The following is a 13924-nucleotide window of genomic DNA, read 5'->3' as shown; positions in this document are numbered from 1 at the left end:
GTACATTTCCTCATTTCAAGAGGGTAATTAATACTAATCTGGGATTACATGCTTATAACATTTAAATTGGGTTTCATGATGATATACAAGCATTTTGAAAAACAGCAGGAAAGTTAAGTGCCCTAAATGATGAGAAGAGAAAGCCCTCGGAAACCTACTGGTCTTGGGATCCTCTTGAGTAAGAGTCAGAGAGGGTAGTGTTTGGTTTGAGTGTAGAAGTTTTCTGGCTAGAGGAACAGGGGCCACTAAAATGAACAAAGCAAAGAATAATCTCAGAGAACAACAACATCATGCAGGAATGAGAGTAATAGTCATTGCAAAGTGGGTGAGGTTTGGAGAACCCAGAAGAAGGCCACCTAAGCAATCAATGCTTTGGCCTGGGGCTCACACAGATGTGCTCATTGCATCCTTCAGATAATTCTACAATCTCCCTGCACTCTTATCCTCTCCAAAAAGCATTGGAAAAAGTCCATGCTGATATTTGTAACCAGAGGAATAATTTTTTTTTTTTTTTGTATTTTTTGGACTGCTTCCGCGGCATATGGAGGTTCCCAGGCTAGGGGTCGAATCGGAGCTGTAGCCGCTGGCCTACGCCAGAGCCACAGCAACGCAGGATCCGAGCCACGTCTGCAACCTACACTACAGCTCACGGCAACGCCGGATCGTTAACCCACTGAGCAAGGGCAGGGATCAAACCCGCAACCTCGTGGTTCCTAGTCGGATTCGTTAACCACTGCGCCACGACAGGAACTCCCAGGAATAATATTGGTATGAGTTTCAGGGATCAATTTCACCTGCATAGAACCCAGCCTGTTTCTCCTGCATGACACCTGGCTCACAGAGGTGTGGGGAGATTGAATTTTTAACCTCAAGTAGAAAGCCCAGAAATGTCCAGTCTTTGTTCTCCATGCTCTGAGAATGGGTGGAGAAGTACTGCCATCTACACACCTGAGCCTCAGAATGTAAGTGCTTTGTCCAAGTCAGAATGGCTAATAGGTCTACCAACTGGAACCACATGTCCTTAGCTGCCATTAATGGTTCTTTTCAGTAAACCAATAAGCCACTAAATGCTGAACATATTTTGAAGATTGACAGAAGTTGAGGAGTAAATCTGGATTCAATCCCTCTTAACTGATGATGGTGACTTTCAGACAAGAGTGTTCTGCAATGTCATGTAGAATTATGCTATGTGTATATAACATATGCTCACACATCTTTTTACCAATTCTAAAATATTAACACTGAATTTAATATATATTCTACAATAAATTAAATGAGCTCAGACATTATTTTTTCTCTTTTATTGTTCATTACTACCACCTTACAGAATCCTCTCCTCTTCCGGTCAGTCACTGTGAAAGTACCCAACATATCTAATTTGACCATGCGTATAAGGTGACATGCATTTTCAGTTTCCACGGCAAAGGTCAACACCTACTCTAATAGGAAAGTAGTCAGTAATGCCTGAGGACGAATGCAAATACATAAATGAATATTTGAATTCCATGATGAAAAAATTCCCTTCCCAGTGCTATAGTTCTGGAGTCCTTGAGAATTACAGTTACTCTTAGTAGTGTTCTAACTCTGATTTTTCCTCTTTCAGCAAAAATCAAGAAACCAACCAACTGCAATGAACAAAAGGCCTAAAATTTGACTTTTATGCTGATTATTTCTTGGCAAATGGTGTGTTAGAAACATTAGCAGCCTGTTTTCTCAAAGAAACAAAACAGTTTCACACTTCCTTTCCTCTCCATTATCTTGTGATATTTCTATTTCCTTTTTCTGATGTCTCAGTGAATAAATTTAATACCAGACATCATTTTACCTCACTTCTGTGTAAACCAACATGGTAAGTAATTAGGAATTATTTGGGTCAAACAGGAGTTTATGTATAGCAGTTTTATCTGTTATTGACACACATGTCATTTTGTTATAAGAAGTCTATTGTTCCATCATTTTTTCTAATGTAGAATTTAAATTTTTTGATGTAAACATCCTGGTGATGAATAACAAATATCCTTCACAAGGAGCAAATAGAATGTCTATTCCTTCCTCTATAAAGTTCTTGAAAATATTGCTTCTTATCAGTGAAGTAGAGATTATATTTTAGGTTCTTCAATTTGAATGCTAAGGAAATGTAGTCCAAGTTTAGCAGTCTGTTCAAATTTGATATAGACATTTATGGAAACCTGTAGACAATGGCCAGTTATCACTATTTTGAGCATGAACACAGAGAAAAGTTTTTGTTGTTGTTTTGTTTTGTTTTACCTCCACTCAGAGTCCTGGACTATACTTGGGAAACAATGAAGCCTGATGCAGCTTCTGTTGCTCCTCTAACTTGCTACTGATGCTATGTTCTCTTCTTTGTCTTAGATACATCCTGTTAACTATAAGTTTCTCTTTCCCTGGAAATACTCTTCATTCTCTGGATACTTTTTTCTCATTTAAGATGCAAGACATGGAAGCAAGCTATGCGTCCTTCAATAGAGGAATGGATAAAGAAGATGTGGTATAAAAGGAATAAAATAATGCCATTTGCAGCAACATGGATGGACCTAGAGATGATGGTACTAAATGAAGTCAGACAGAGGAAGACAGCATATGATATCACTTATATGTGGAATCTAGAAAATGATACGAATGATCTTATTTACAAAACATAAATAGACTCACAGGCATAGAAAACAAAGTTACGGTTACCAGAGAGGAAAGGGAAGGGGATAAACTTAGGAGTTTGGGATTAGCAGATACAAACCATTAGATATGAAATAAACAACAAGGATCTCCTGTATAGCACAGGAGACTCTACATAAGCTTGTGTAGTAACCTATAATGAGAAAGAATCTGAAAAATATATTTGCATATATAAAATATGTATACATAAATATATCACTGCTATATACCTGGAACTAGCATAACATTGTAGATTAACTATTCTTCAATAAAGATGATAACAAATAATAATGTATCACTTCAGCACACATAAATGCTGTAAATCAGCATGTCTTCTGCTCCTATGTGGAAGATGGCAGATGGGCGATGGGGCTGAGGGTGGGAGGTATGGACTCTGCCCTTGAGGCAGGTGCAGAGGTTGACTACACAGAACTCCCCATGGGGGATTGGACACAGCTCAAAAAAGAAGCCTGAGTGCAGCGCTGATAGGTGGAGAAGGGAGGCTTTCCTGATGAGATGGCAGCTGATGCAATGGGGGCTTAGAGAAGAGGGGAGGTGATTCTTTTAAAAAGATGTGATGCCTTAGCTGAGCCTCAAATCATAATAGACAAAGCCAAGAAGACACTTCAAGTAGAGAATATAGGGTATACAAAGGCTTCAAAAGGTGTTTTGCCTACTTGAAAACTTAGAGATGGTTAGAGCACTATGTATGCCCTGCTGAGAGGCAGGAGGTAAGTAATGGGAGCTCAGGCCAAGCAGCCATCCATGGAATTCTCTGTCTTCAGGATGAGAGGCTCTTCTTAGTAAGCAAACACATGGTGTCTGCCCTTACAGAAACATCTGAGATTCCCCTGTAAGAAAGGTCAGGATGAGAAAGAAAGTGGAAAAATAGGGGGAAAAAAAGAGTGGGGAAAGCTGGACTCTGTTGGGCAACTGTAGGAGAAAGAACAGATACTGCTATAATTTGCACACAGAAGCTTACGTTATGTTCACACTGAAGTCCTTTTTTCCTCTAATTGTGCTGAGACTGATAAATCCAACGAGGAGGTACTGGTGGGACTGGGGCTGCCTGACCAAGTGCTCCAGGGTGACTTTATCCACCAGCCTGTCCTCCTTGGCCTTCTGCTCTTCTGGGGCCCCACATCCTGGCCCCATGTCCAGCACCACATCCTCCTGCTCCGCCATGCATTCTTGAAGGTCAGGGCCCCTCTGGTCAGTCACTGCTGCTCAGCACATTCCTGGTATACAAAAGTTGCTCAGAAAATGCACAAAGGAATCACAAGGACAACAGAAACGTGGAAACTGACAGTGAAAGCAATCTTACTACAGGGTTGTTTTGTTTTTTCTATCACAATTGGAATGGGCATGAAGAAAAAAAAAATGAGGTATAACAAAGAGAAGAAGAAAATGCACTTTAAAAACAGAAGCAAGGCCTGGTGGATAATCGTTTGATGCCTGGAGTAATACAAGTGAAAAATGAGGGTGAAGGAAGTATTCTATGGAGACAGAATGAGCAGAATGTATTAGAGAACCAAGAGAGACAAAGAGAGGCAGGCAAGGTTTCTTGCAGGGTGGAGGGAAGAAGCATATGGAAATCCAGGGCAGTAACAAGACCATCGCCCAATCCCAAGACAACAGGAGGTTCTGTGACAACCTCTACAACCCGCACTTCCCTGGGGTTTGAATAACCTGGAGCTCCATGGCCAACCTCTGGGAGGGCATTAGAAAACCCAGGCAGTGACATGATGGTGTCTACTGAACGAAGCATTTTTTGCAGACTGGAGCTACTGCCCCAAACTTCTCTGTCTAGCTTGAAGAGGTCGCTGTGCCATATTGTTCGTATTATAGCAATAGTGACAAAAAGACAGAATATTTTAGTTCTTTCTCTGGTTTCTCTGTCTGGTTTCTCTAGGTATAAATAGAGCTTTATAATGTGAATTCATAAATCCTATGATAAAATTTAAAAATATTTGTCCTTCACAGGTATTGAATATGCTGACAAAAATATGAGCAGCAACTCTAAAAAAAATCATATCATAAACTCCATGCTTTTTAAAATGGTTCGTTTTCAAGAAGAGTTATATATCAAGCTGTTTAAACCATGTCTTTTATGTCCCAACACTTTTTTAATGTTTTCCTGATTTTTGTGCAAAATATGACAGAATGGATCATCAAACTCTCAAAAGCATCATTAAGTAAAACATAAAATATAAAGTTTATCAGATTTAGGCCTGAAAAAATGTAGATTTATATAAATATGTTCACAGTACAAAAATAACCCATCTTGAATATATAAGGATTCCCATTCTATACTTTCTGGTAAGTTCTTCATCCCACTGGCTAAATCATTTATTTACTTTGACATCACAAATAGGACTCCTAGAACCATAAAATTTGACTAAAGAATCTAGTACTATTTTTTTTTTTATGAACCACACAAACTAATCATAATGAAAAGTGTACACTTTAAAAACAACTCTGATTATCTTTGCCTTGCAGTGGAGAGCTAGAGAGACACCAGTCACCCCTCCTCCCCAAATACCACTGAATAGAAATGACTGGCTCTAGGCAGTACTCCACTGCCAAAAGAGATGTGGTAAGCATGGCTGCAAAATCATCAACATTTTATTCAGGCCTGGGTTTCTTCCTGTGTACTATTGCAAGTTTCTGCTTCAAACTAGAAAGATAAATGAGGCAGGCATACCATGGAAAATAAAAATAAAAAGCTTATGGTTATGGGACATATTTAACTAACCCACAGAAAATTCTACATTTTGGATTTATTATGACTTGATGGAAATTAGGTGGGCTTTGTCAGTGGAGGGTCTAGAAGATGCTAGACACCCAAAAAATATTTCTTGAATACATTCTCTCCACTTTGATTGAAAGGGGGGAAACAAAATATGAAGAATCCACATTGAGTTATCTTGTGGTGCAGTGGGTTAAGGTTAAGGATACAGCACTTCTGTGCTGTGGGTTCAATCCTTGGCTCAGGAACTTCCACATGATGTGGGTATGGCCAAAAACAAATAATCCACAAAAACTAACTAGACAACTTTTTTTTTTTTTTTTTTTTGGAAAAAGACTAGGTGGTTATACTTGGTTTTAGAGCCTACGAGCATATTTTTGCGGCTTACTAAACATACAAAGCCTTAAATACGGTGTAAGATAATTATGCAACCTACAAGTATTTGGCAGACTTGTGTGTCATGCACTATGACAAAATCAGCAGATCAAGAATAAGTAAGTTAGGGAGTTCCCATCATGGCGCAGCGGAAGTGAATCTGACTAGGAACCATGAGGTTGCAGGTACGATCCCTGGCCTAGCTCAGTGGACTAAGGATCCGGTGTTGCCGTGAGCTGTGGTATAGTTTGCAGACGAGCCTCAGATCTGACATTGCTGTGACTCTGGTGTAGGCCAGCAGCAACAGCTCAGATTAGACCCTAGCCTGGAAACCTCCCTAAAAGGACAAAAGACAAAAAAAATAAAAAAAGAATAAGTAAGTTAGAGACTCTCCTATGAAGTAAAGATGTGGTGATAGGATAAGATTTTACTTGTATACAACCTGTATCTTTAAAGCAATGGTTTATACTTTAATGTGCATGAAACATGGAGATTGTCCACCATGAACATCCTCCAAGTAATCTCAGTCCATGTGAGTTAAGCCTAGGAATCTATATTTATAACACTTGCACTGGAAGAAAGAGGAATGAGAGTTTATAACTTGTGTAGCAGTTCTCAAATCTACCTGCACATTAAAAAGTCTTTACGATCTTTATAAAAATCCCAGTGCTTATTTCCCACACTCCAATTTCCAACTGCATGGCTTTTGCTGCAGTGTTTTTGGAAGAGCCTCAGGTTATTCCAAAGCACACCCATCAATCAGGAAAGCTGCCTTAGGAACAAGAACAACAAGACTAAGTGTCCCTGTCAGGTATCTTACATTGTGTGGGACCTCCCTTTGCAGAAATGGCCACATGTCCTGGATTCTAATTAAATCATCATCAGCATCATCATAAGAATCAACAGCAGCAGAATACTTTTTATTTTACTTTTGCTTTCCAGACATTTTTGTGCTTTATGTAGGGATTCTTAGAATTTTTTTATTATTAAAATAGTTGACTTAACAGTGTTGTGTCAATTTCTGCTGCACAGCATAGTGACCCAGTCAGACATTTTTGCTTAATCTTCCCAATCGTAGTCTCTGGAGAGGAAATCTGCATTTTAAGTTTGAAGTCTAAGTGGGTGTTGTATATATAAACTTTGAGACTGAGTTCCTGTTGTGGCTCAGTGGGTTAAGAACCCAAAATAGTATCCATGAGGAGGCGGGTTTGATACCTGTCCTCACTCAGTGGATTAAGGAACCAGTGTTGCCGCAAAATGTGGCGTAGGTCGCAGACATGGCTCGGTTCCCAAGTTGCTGTGGCTGTAGTATAGGCCTGAAGCTGCAGCTCCGATTAGACCCCTAGACTGGGAATATCCACATGCCACAAGAGCAGCCCTAAAAAGATTTAAAAAAAATATATATTTGAGAGCAATTGCCTCCCAATCCTTTCTCTTCAAAACTGCTAGTGTAATCCCTTCTTCCCCCAGTAGGATTTTTTTAAAAATCTGAGTATAGATTTCTTAGCTTGAATCTCTCCTTGGCTCCCATTACCCTGAGGTAGACCACTGGTCCCATCTTCAGGATTAAAAGAGAACATCTAAAGCAAAACAGTGGTCTAGTACAGTAAGTATAAAATCTGACATCCAAAGGCCCTTCCTTTCCAGTAAAAGATGACGGTTTCACCATTGTCATCATCCCCGCAAACACAAGCAAACTCCACACTGTTTGCAGAGCCACAGAAACTCCCTATGACTTCAGATCTTACCAGCCTTTTCTTCCTCTGCTTTAAGTCCTTTCTCACTCTCCCCACCTCCCCTTGCTTTCTGGCCTCAGTTTAGGTGTCAAGATTTCAACTTCCTCTGGTAGCTGTGACATTTTTCAAATATATACATGGACATCCTGGCCAGTGCTGGATCCTGGAAACAGGTGTCCTGGGTGGTCCACGTAGATAGTAGGGTATAAACAGGAGTTCAGAGATGGAGCTGCATGCGCATGTGCCCACATGTGTGTGTGTCTGTGGGGGAACAGAAAAGAGAAAAAACAAGAGGTGTGTAAGTAAAAGGTAATGACTGAGGAAGGTGGAAAGCCTTGGGAAAAGATAGATTTCCATCCACCTATTTAATGGCAGTCACATATTTCATTGGGTAAACAAATTCTTTAATTGGATAATTGCTCTTTTCAAAGGCTTGTGTTGGTTGAGGGCCCAGGTAATGCAACTATTCACTGGCTTAGTGGTGTCTGTTTTTCCAGAGAAAATTTCCACTTCTGATTCTGTGATAATAGTGATTTGCAAGGTCCCAGTGGTCATGGACTGTGAATGCTCTTCTTTTCCAGTACAGTCAGTGTAGAGTAAAAGGATTACAGAAGCACATTCAAAGTGACTTTTAGGACCATCAAATCAACCCCCCAACAGATGAAAAACCAGGTTCATGGTGCTAATCTCCACTTGAAACTGGGTCACCAGCCTACTGAACTTCTGCCTGAATAGGAAACCGTCCTGTCCAGGAAGAGGTGGAAGAAATGAGGTGAACATATTGCTTTTGATCATAATGGCAGCCTAAAAAAGGAAGGTGCAATTGAATCCAAAAAGACCCTTGGGCTCTAGAGCCGTCAAGGGAGGCTAGAAGATGAAGTGGATCTTCACTTGTTCAGATTGTGCCCTAATTTTATCAGCCACCCTTCCTGGTACCCATCTCCTTTGTCATTCTCACACTGCCATATGATGGTTTTAGCACTTATTTGGTGGATCAAACATTTCAAAAGAGCTTGCCTTCTCCTCTCTGCAATTCTGAAATGTTTTCTGTAGTAGTCAGAGAAACTACATTGTTATTCACATTCTTCTTCCTGTTTAACTGAGTTACATGACTGCTGTTTTATAAAGGTGGCTTTATTCCATCACATCTTCTGGATTAAAAAAAATATATACAGTTAAGAAAGTCAATAAGGGAGTTCCCGTCGTGGCGCAGTGGTAAACGAATCCGACTAGGAACCATGAGGTTGCGGGTTCGGTCCCTGCCTTGCTCAGTGGGTTAAAGATCCGGCGTTGCTGTGAGCTGTGATGTAGGTTGCAGACGCGGCTTGGATCCCGCGTTGCTGTGGCTCTGGCGTAGGCCAGTGGCTACAGCTCTGATTCGACCCCTGGCCTGGGAACCTCCATATGCCACGGGGAGCGCCCAAAGAAATAGCAAAAAGACAAAAAAAAAAAAAAAAGTCAATAAGAAGTTTAAAAGAAACAGGAGTAAAATAAATTTAACGTGTGACACAGGTTGTCGAACAGTTCAATCATCAGGGCTCTGACTTTTCACTGCTTAGAGGGTATGTTGATATCATAAAAGACTTTGGCTGCCCCAGACACAAGGTGGGCCACCTAGGACTGGGGAGGAGGGGGCGAGGGAAAATGAGAGTGGCTGCTAATGGGTATGTGTTCTTTTTAGGGAAAAATGTCGTAAAGTTATAATATTAATATTATAAGTATTATTATATTATATACGACATAATTTAAATGATATAATTATAATGTTATAAAAATTATTATGTTATTATAATATTAAAGTGATGTGTGTGCCACTCTGGTGAATATACTAAAGCCATTGCGTTGTATATGTTATTTTTTGTTTGTTTTTTGATTTGTTTTGTTTTTTAATATAATGATTTTTATTTTTTTATGAGAGAATTGTAGGCTATGTGAATTATATCTCAATAAAACTATTATTTATTTTTAAAGAAGGTACTTTTCAAGTCCATGTGCACAGAAGCCAAAAGGATTAGATAGAAACAGACATGTTCATGTCTGTGATAATCTGCAGCATTGTTTTTCAACATAGTAATTTCAGCAACTATTAATTACTCTAGACCATATCTCATCTGAGAAGCTTCCTCCAACAAGTAATTGACTTTATTTAGCTGTTGTTCTTTACTGTGGAAAGTAATTACATATAATAGACATTCCCTCATGCCCAAGTCACCCAAGATTTGAAACCAATGGAAAGAAGTGATTGCATTTAAAAGGCGCAGCTGTTTCTAACAGTCAGTGTACAGTTTCTCATTAGTTAGTGGGAGATGGTTCCATCTATTTCCACGTGTGAATGTTATCTTTTAACCAAATTTATACTGTGGTTGCAATAATACCATTTAGTATTATTTCAGAATTATGGATTGATTATAAAAACCAGCAGCTTTTAATGAGCCTGCATAAATAATAGCTAGCCTTGTCATAATTAACTGTTGCTAAAGTCTTTCCTTTCTTTGTATATGCTTGCCTTATCATGCAAAGAGATGGTAATCTGCTGTTGATTAAATGACAATAAATGCATAAAAGTGATGGTGATAAATAGCTTTCTAGAAATTTTCAATATTGTACTGTCATTCCTATGTGACTTGTGATTTTGTATGAATAATGAATATGGTGAAATGGGATTTGTTTCTCCACATTTTAATTAAACATAAGATGAAGGACCACAGAGAAGGGAGTGTGATTGTTTGAATTATTGGCCCTTTATACCACATGATTTCAGAGGTGGTGTGGTCTGCTTTTGTTTTAGTGTCTGACATGTGTTACCATGAAGCCCACTATTGCCCAAGCTGTTTGATCAAGGGCAAGTTAATTAACCTCTTGAGACAGTTTCCAAATATGCAATAGGAGGATAAGGCACTAATCTGCTGGAGTTTTCATGAAGATTACACAAAATAACCTTGTCCAAAGCACCTACTACAATATACAGGAAGTGTCAAAAATGTTAGTTTCATTTAATTTCATCTGAAAGACCCTCCTAGGAGTGGTAGATGAGATCACTTCTATGACCTGTTTCATTCTTAAAAGTCCACTATTAGATCTTATTTCTTTTGGAGTCTTTAAGTCATTTTAGTCATGGAGAATAAAATCTGGGGATGTACACAGCACTAATACAATGCTGGTGAGTGTGTACACTTAAATGTATTTTTTGGAGAGTGAATTCAGATCTTTTGAATTAGAGTCTCACTTTTAAATATATCTATTGTAGTGTATAATAAAACAAGTGGGCTAAGCTTTAGGCACAAATACATTAACCATGACACTATTTATAATATAAAAGAATAGGATTACCTAAATTTCCAACTATGGGGGAATTAAATAAATTGTGGTAGATGTTTTAGCAGCCATGCTGCTCTCTAATTCCATGATCCCTTCATGCTCTGAGCCAAACCCAAAAGTGGGGATGTGTGTACAAAACCAGACCTGCCATTGACTGGAATGGGGGGAAGAAAATCCTGGTAAGAGTTATTTCCTACAATCTTTCTCTAGAGCACCAGAAAGTCTCTTGGAGATTACATATAGGGAGAGAAGGAGGGGGGAGAGAGAGGAGAGAGAGAGAGAGAGAGAGAGAGAGAGAGAGACAAAGTCAGAGAGACAAGAGAGACAGAGAGACACAGACACAGATAGAAAGAGACTGAAGGAAGACAGAGAGAGAGATACAGAGAGAGATGAAGAAAAAGAGGACAGACAGAGAGATAGAGAGAGAGATTGAGAGACACAGAGACAAAGAGAAATAGAAAGACAGAGATACAGAGAGATACACAGGTAGAGAGACAGGGACAGAGACAGAGACAGAACTACTTTAAATAGATATATAAAACTTTTCACTAAATTATCTACTATAAAAATATTGTGGCATTTTTTTTTCTTTTAATAGCATATGGAATTTCCCAGGCTAGGGGTCAAATCAGAGCTGCAGCTGAGGCCTACACCATAGCCATGGCAACACCAGATATGAGCCGCCTCTGGGACATACTCCAAAGCTTGAGGCCACACTGGATCCTTAACCCACTGAGCCGGGCCAGGAATTGAATCTGTGTCCTCACAGAGACAAGGTTGCTGAGCCACAACAGGAACTCCCATGATGGCATTGTATTGAAAACTTCTTTCCAGGGCCTCTAGGGGAAAACTGCTCTAAGTTTTAACATACGCTTCCATGTTGAGTTCTTACAGTTGATGTTTGCAGCCAACGGGCAAGACATATGGTATGGTCTACTCTGAGGACACAGCCTCCATGCTGTCTGTTCCAGAGGTGGGATCCTTGCTCCAAAGCTGCTGTTAAACAGCCACCATGTGCACAGGGAATGTGCTTGAGCTCCCCCATAACAAGAACACTGCAACCCTCCATCCAATGAATGTCTACTTTTTCCTGTTGATTGTCCTCCACAATAGCTATGTACTCCAGTAGGTTCCATGAATCTATGGTTACAAATGGAGAGAAGAAGCCATGGAATCCACTGTATTTCATCTGGCATTTTCACTTAAACAAATATAGTCAGGGGAATCACTAAAGTCATCAGAAACTTTCCAAGAAAATAATTCACAAATTTAGCTTTACAAAAGCTGTAAATAAACATTAACTATTCTGGGCAAAAACATTTTATTGGCAGTAACTGAATATTGTTGGATGTTAATTTATATTACAGAATTAGGTCTTCAATGCACTGTTATTTTATAACTGGGTTGTCATAGAGGAAGGGTACTTGTGGATGTCTGTTTATACTTTTCCTGAATATATTAATCTAGGAGTTCACATTGTGGGTCAGAAATTTAAGACCCTGACTGGGGGTCTGTGAGGATCCCTGGCCTTGCTCAGTGTGTCAAGGATACAGCGTTGCCACAAGCTGTAGCATAGGTCACAGCTAAAGCTTGGATCCAGTGTTTCTGTGGCTGTGGTATAGACCTGCAGCTGCATCCCCAATTTGACCCCTAGCCCAGGAACTTCCAGATGTAGCAGCTATGGTAGCAAAAAAAAAAAAAAAAAAAAAAAGGAAAAAAATATTAAAAATATATCTATAAAAATTCATAAATTTATAAATATCCATATGATGGAATACTATGTACTTAGTAATCTACACACAATAAGTGAAGAGGATTAATAACTATGTATAATAGAATGTAAATCATATCAAACTATATCATCATTATGCTGAAGAATATGATAGTAAACAAACAAAATGCTAATAGCTATTAGGTCTTTGAAATAAAACCACATTTTTAATTTTTTAAATTATTTTAGTTAGTTAATTAATTTTTATGGCTGCACTCACAGCATATAGACACTCCCGGCAAAGGATTGAATCCAGCGCTAGACCATTTAACCAGTCAGGGATGGAACCCACACCTGTGTGGCGACCTGAAGTGGATTCTTAACCCACTGTGCACAGTGGGAACTCCAAGTAATTTTTTGTCTCAATATATTTTCTTTATTTTCCATAATTTTATAATGAATATGTGTCCTTAAAGGCTATGTAAAGTACCAGTACATAAATACCAGCACCTCCTTTTAATAGGGTGTGAGTATTGAGTATAATTTCATGATAGTGTTTAGTGAGCTTGGTGCTCTGCTTAGTTTCCTTCCTCAGAGAACTGGATGGCAGGACAGTCAGAGTGGCTTCTCCTGACATACACCTTCCACAGTCAGTTATTGTTCTTGAAATTCCACCTTAAGAACATTTCCACTGGAGTCTGGAAGCCTTTTATCTATGAGGAATCCTGTGATAATATGAGTTAATACTGGGAGGAGTTCAGGAAGGAGAATTATATCTAGTAATTTCTAGCTTATTCTTTGGCATTAAGAATGAGTTTATAGACTATGAGGTAAAGGGTCGGACTCTCCCTTTCCTTGGCTGTCAGAATTTAGCATTGACTCTATTTGATTGACTCTAAAATAGTTAAAGATATTCTTTCTCCTAAGGGTTTCTCTCAAACTGGACTAAAGAGATTCCAAGTTATTTCAAAAAAGAGAATTTTCTTTAAGTTGTTGCCACCTGCTAAAATGTAATCACTCTTCTAAAGTCTGTCTCACCATCCAATTGGAGATCAGGTGCATCTGAGTGCAGTCGAGTTGCAGTCAGTAATCTACCTTTTTTTTTTTTTTTTTTTTTTTTGCTTAAGCACCTCTTTTATTTTTTTATATTACTCAATGAATTTATTACATTTATAGTTCTACAGTGATCATCACGACCCAATATTGTAACATTTCCATCCCAAATCCCCATCATCCCCCACCCCCCAACCTCTCTCCTTTGGAAATCATAAGTTTTTCAATGTCTGTGAGTCAGTACTTGTTCTGCAAAGAAGTTCACTGTGTCCTTTTTTTAGATTCCACATGTCGGTGAAAGCATTTTAT

Source organism: Sus scrofa, chromosome 15, assembly GCF_000003025.6.
Source record: "Sus scrofa isolate TJ Tabasco breed Duroc chromosome 15, Sscrofa11.1, whole genome shotgun sequence".
NCBI lineage: Eukaryota > Metazoa > Chordata > Mammalia > Artiodactyla > Suidae > Sus > Sus scrofa.
This window is presented reverse-complemented; position numbering follows the sequence as displayed.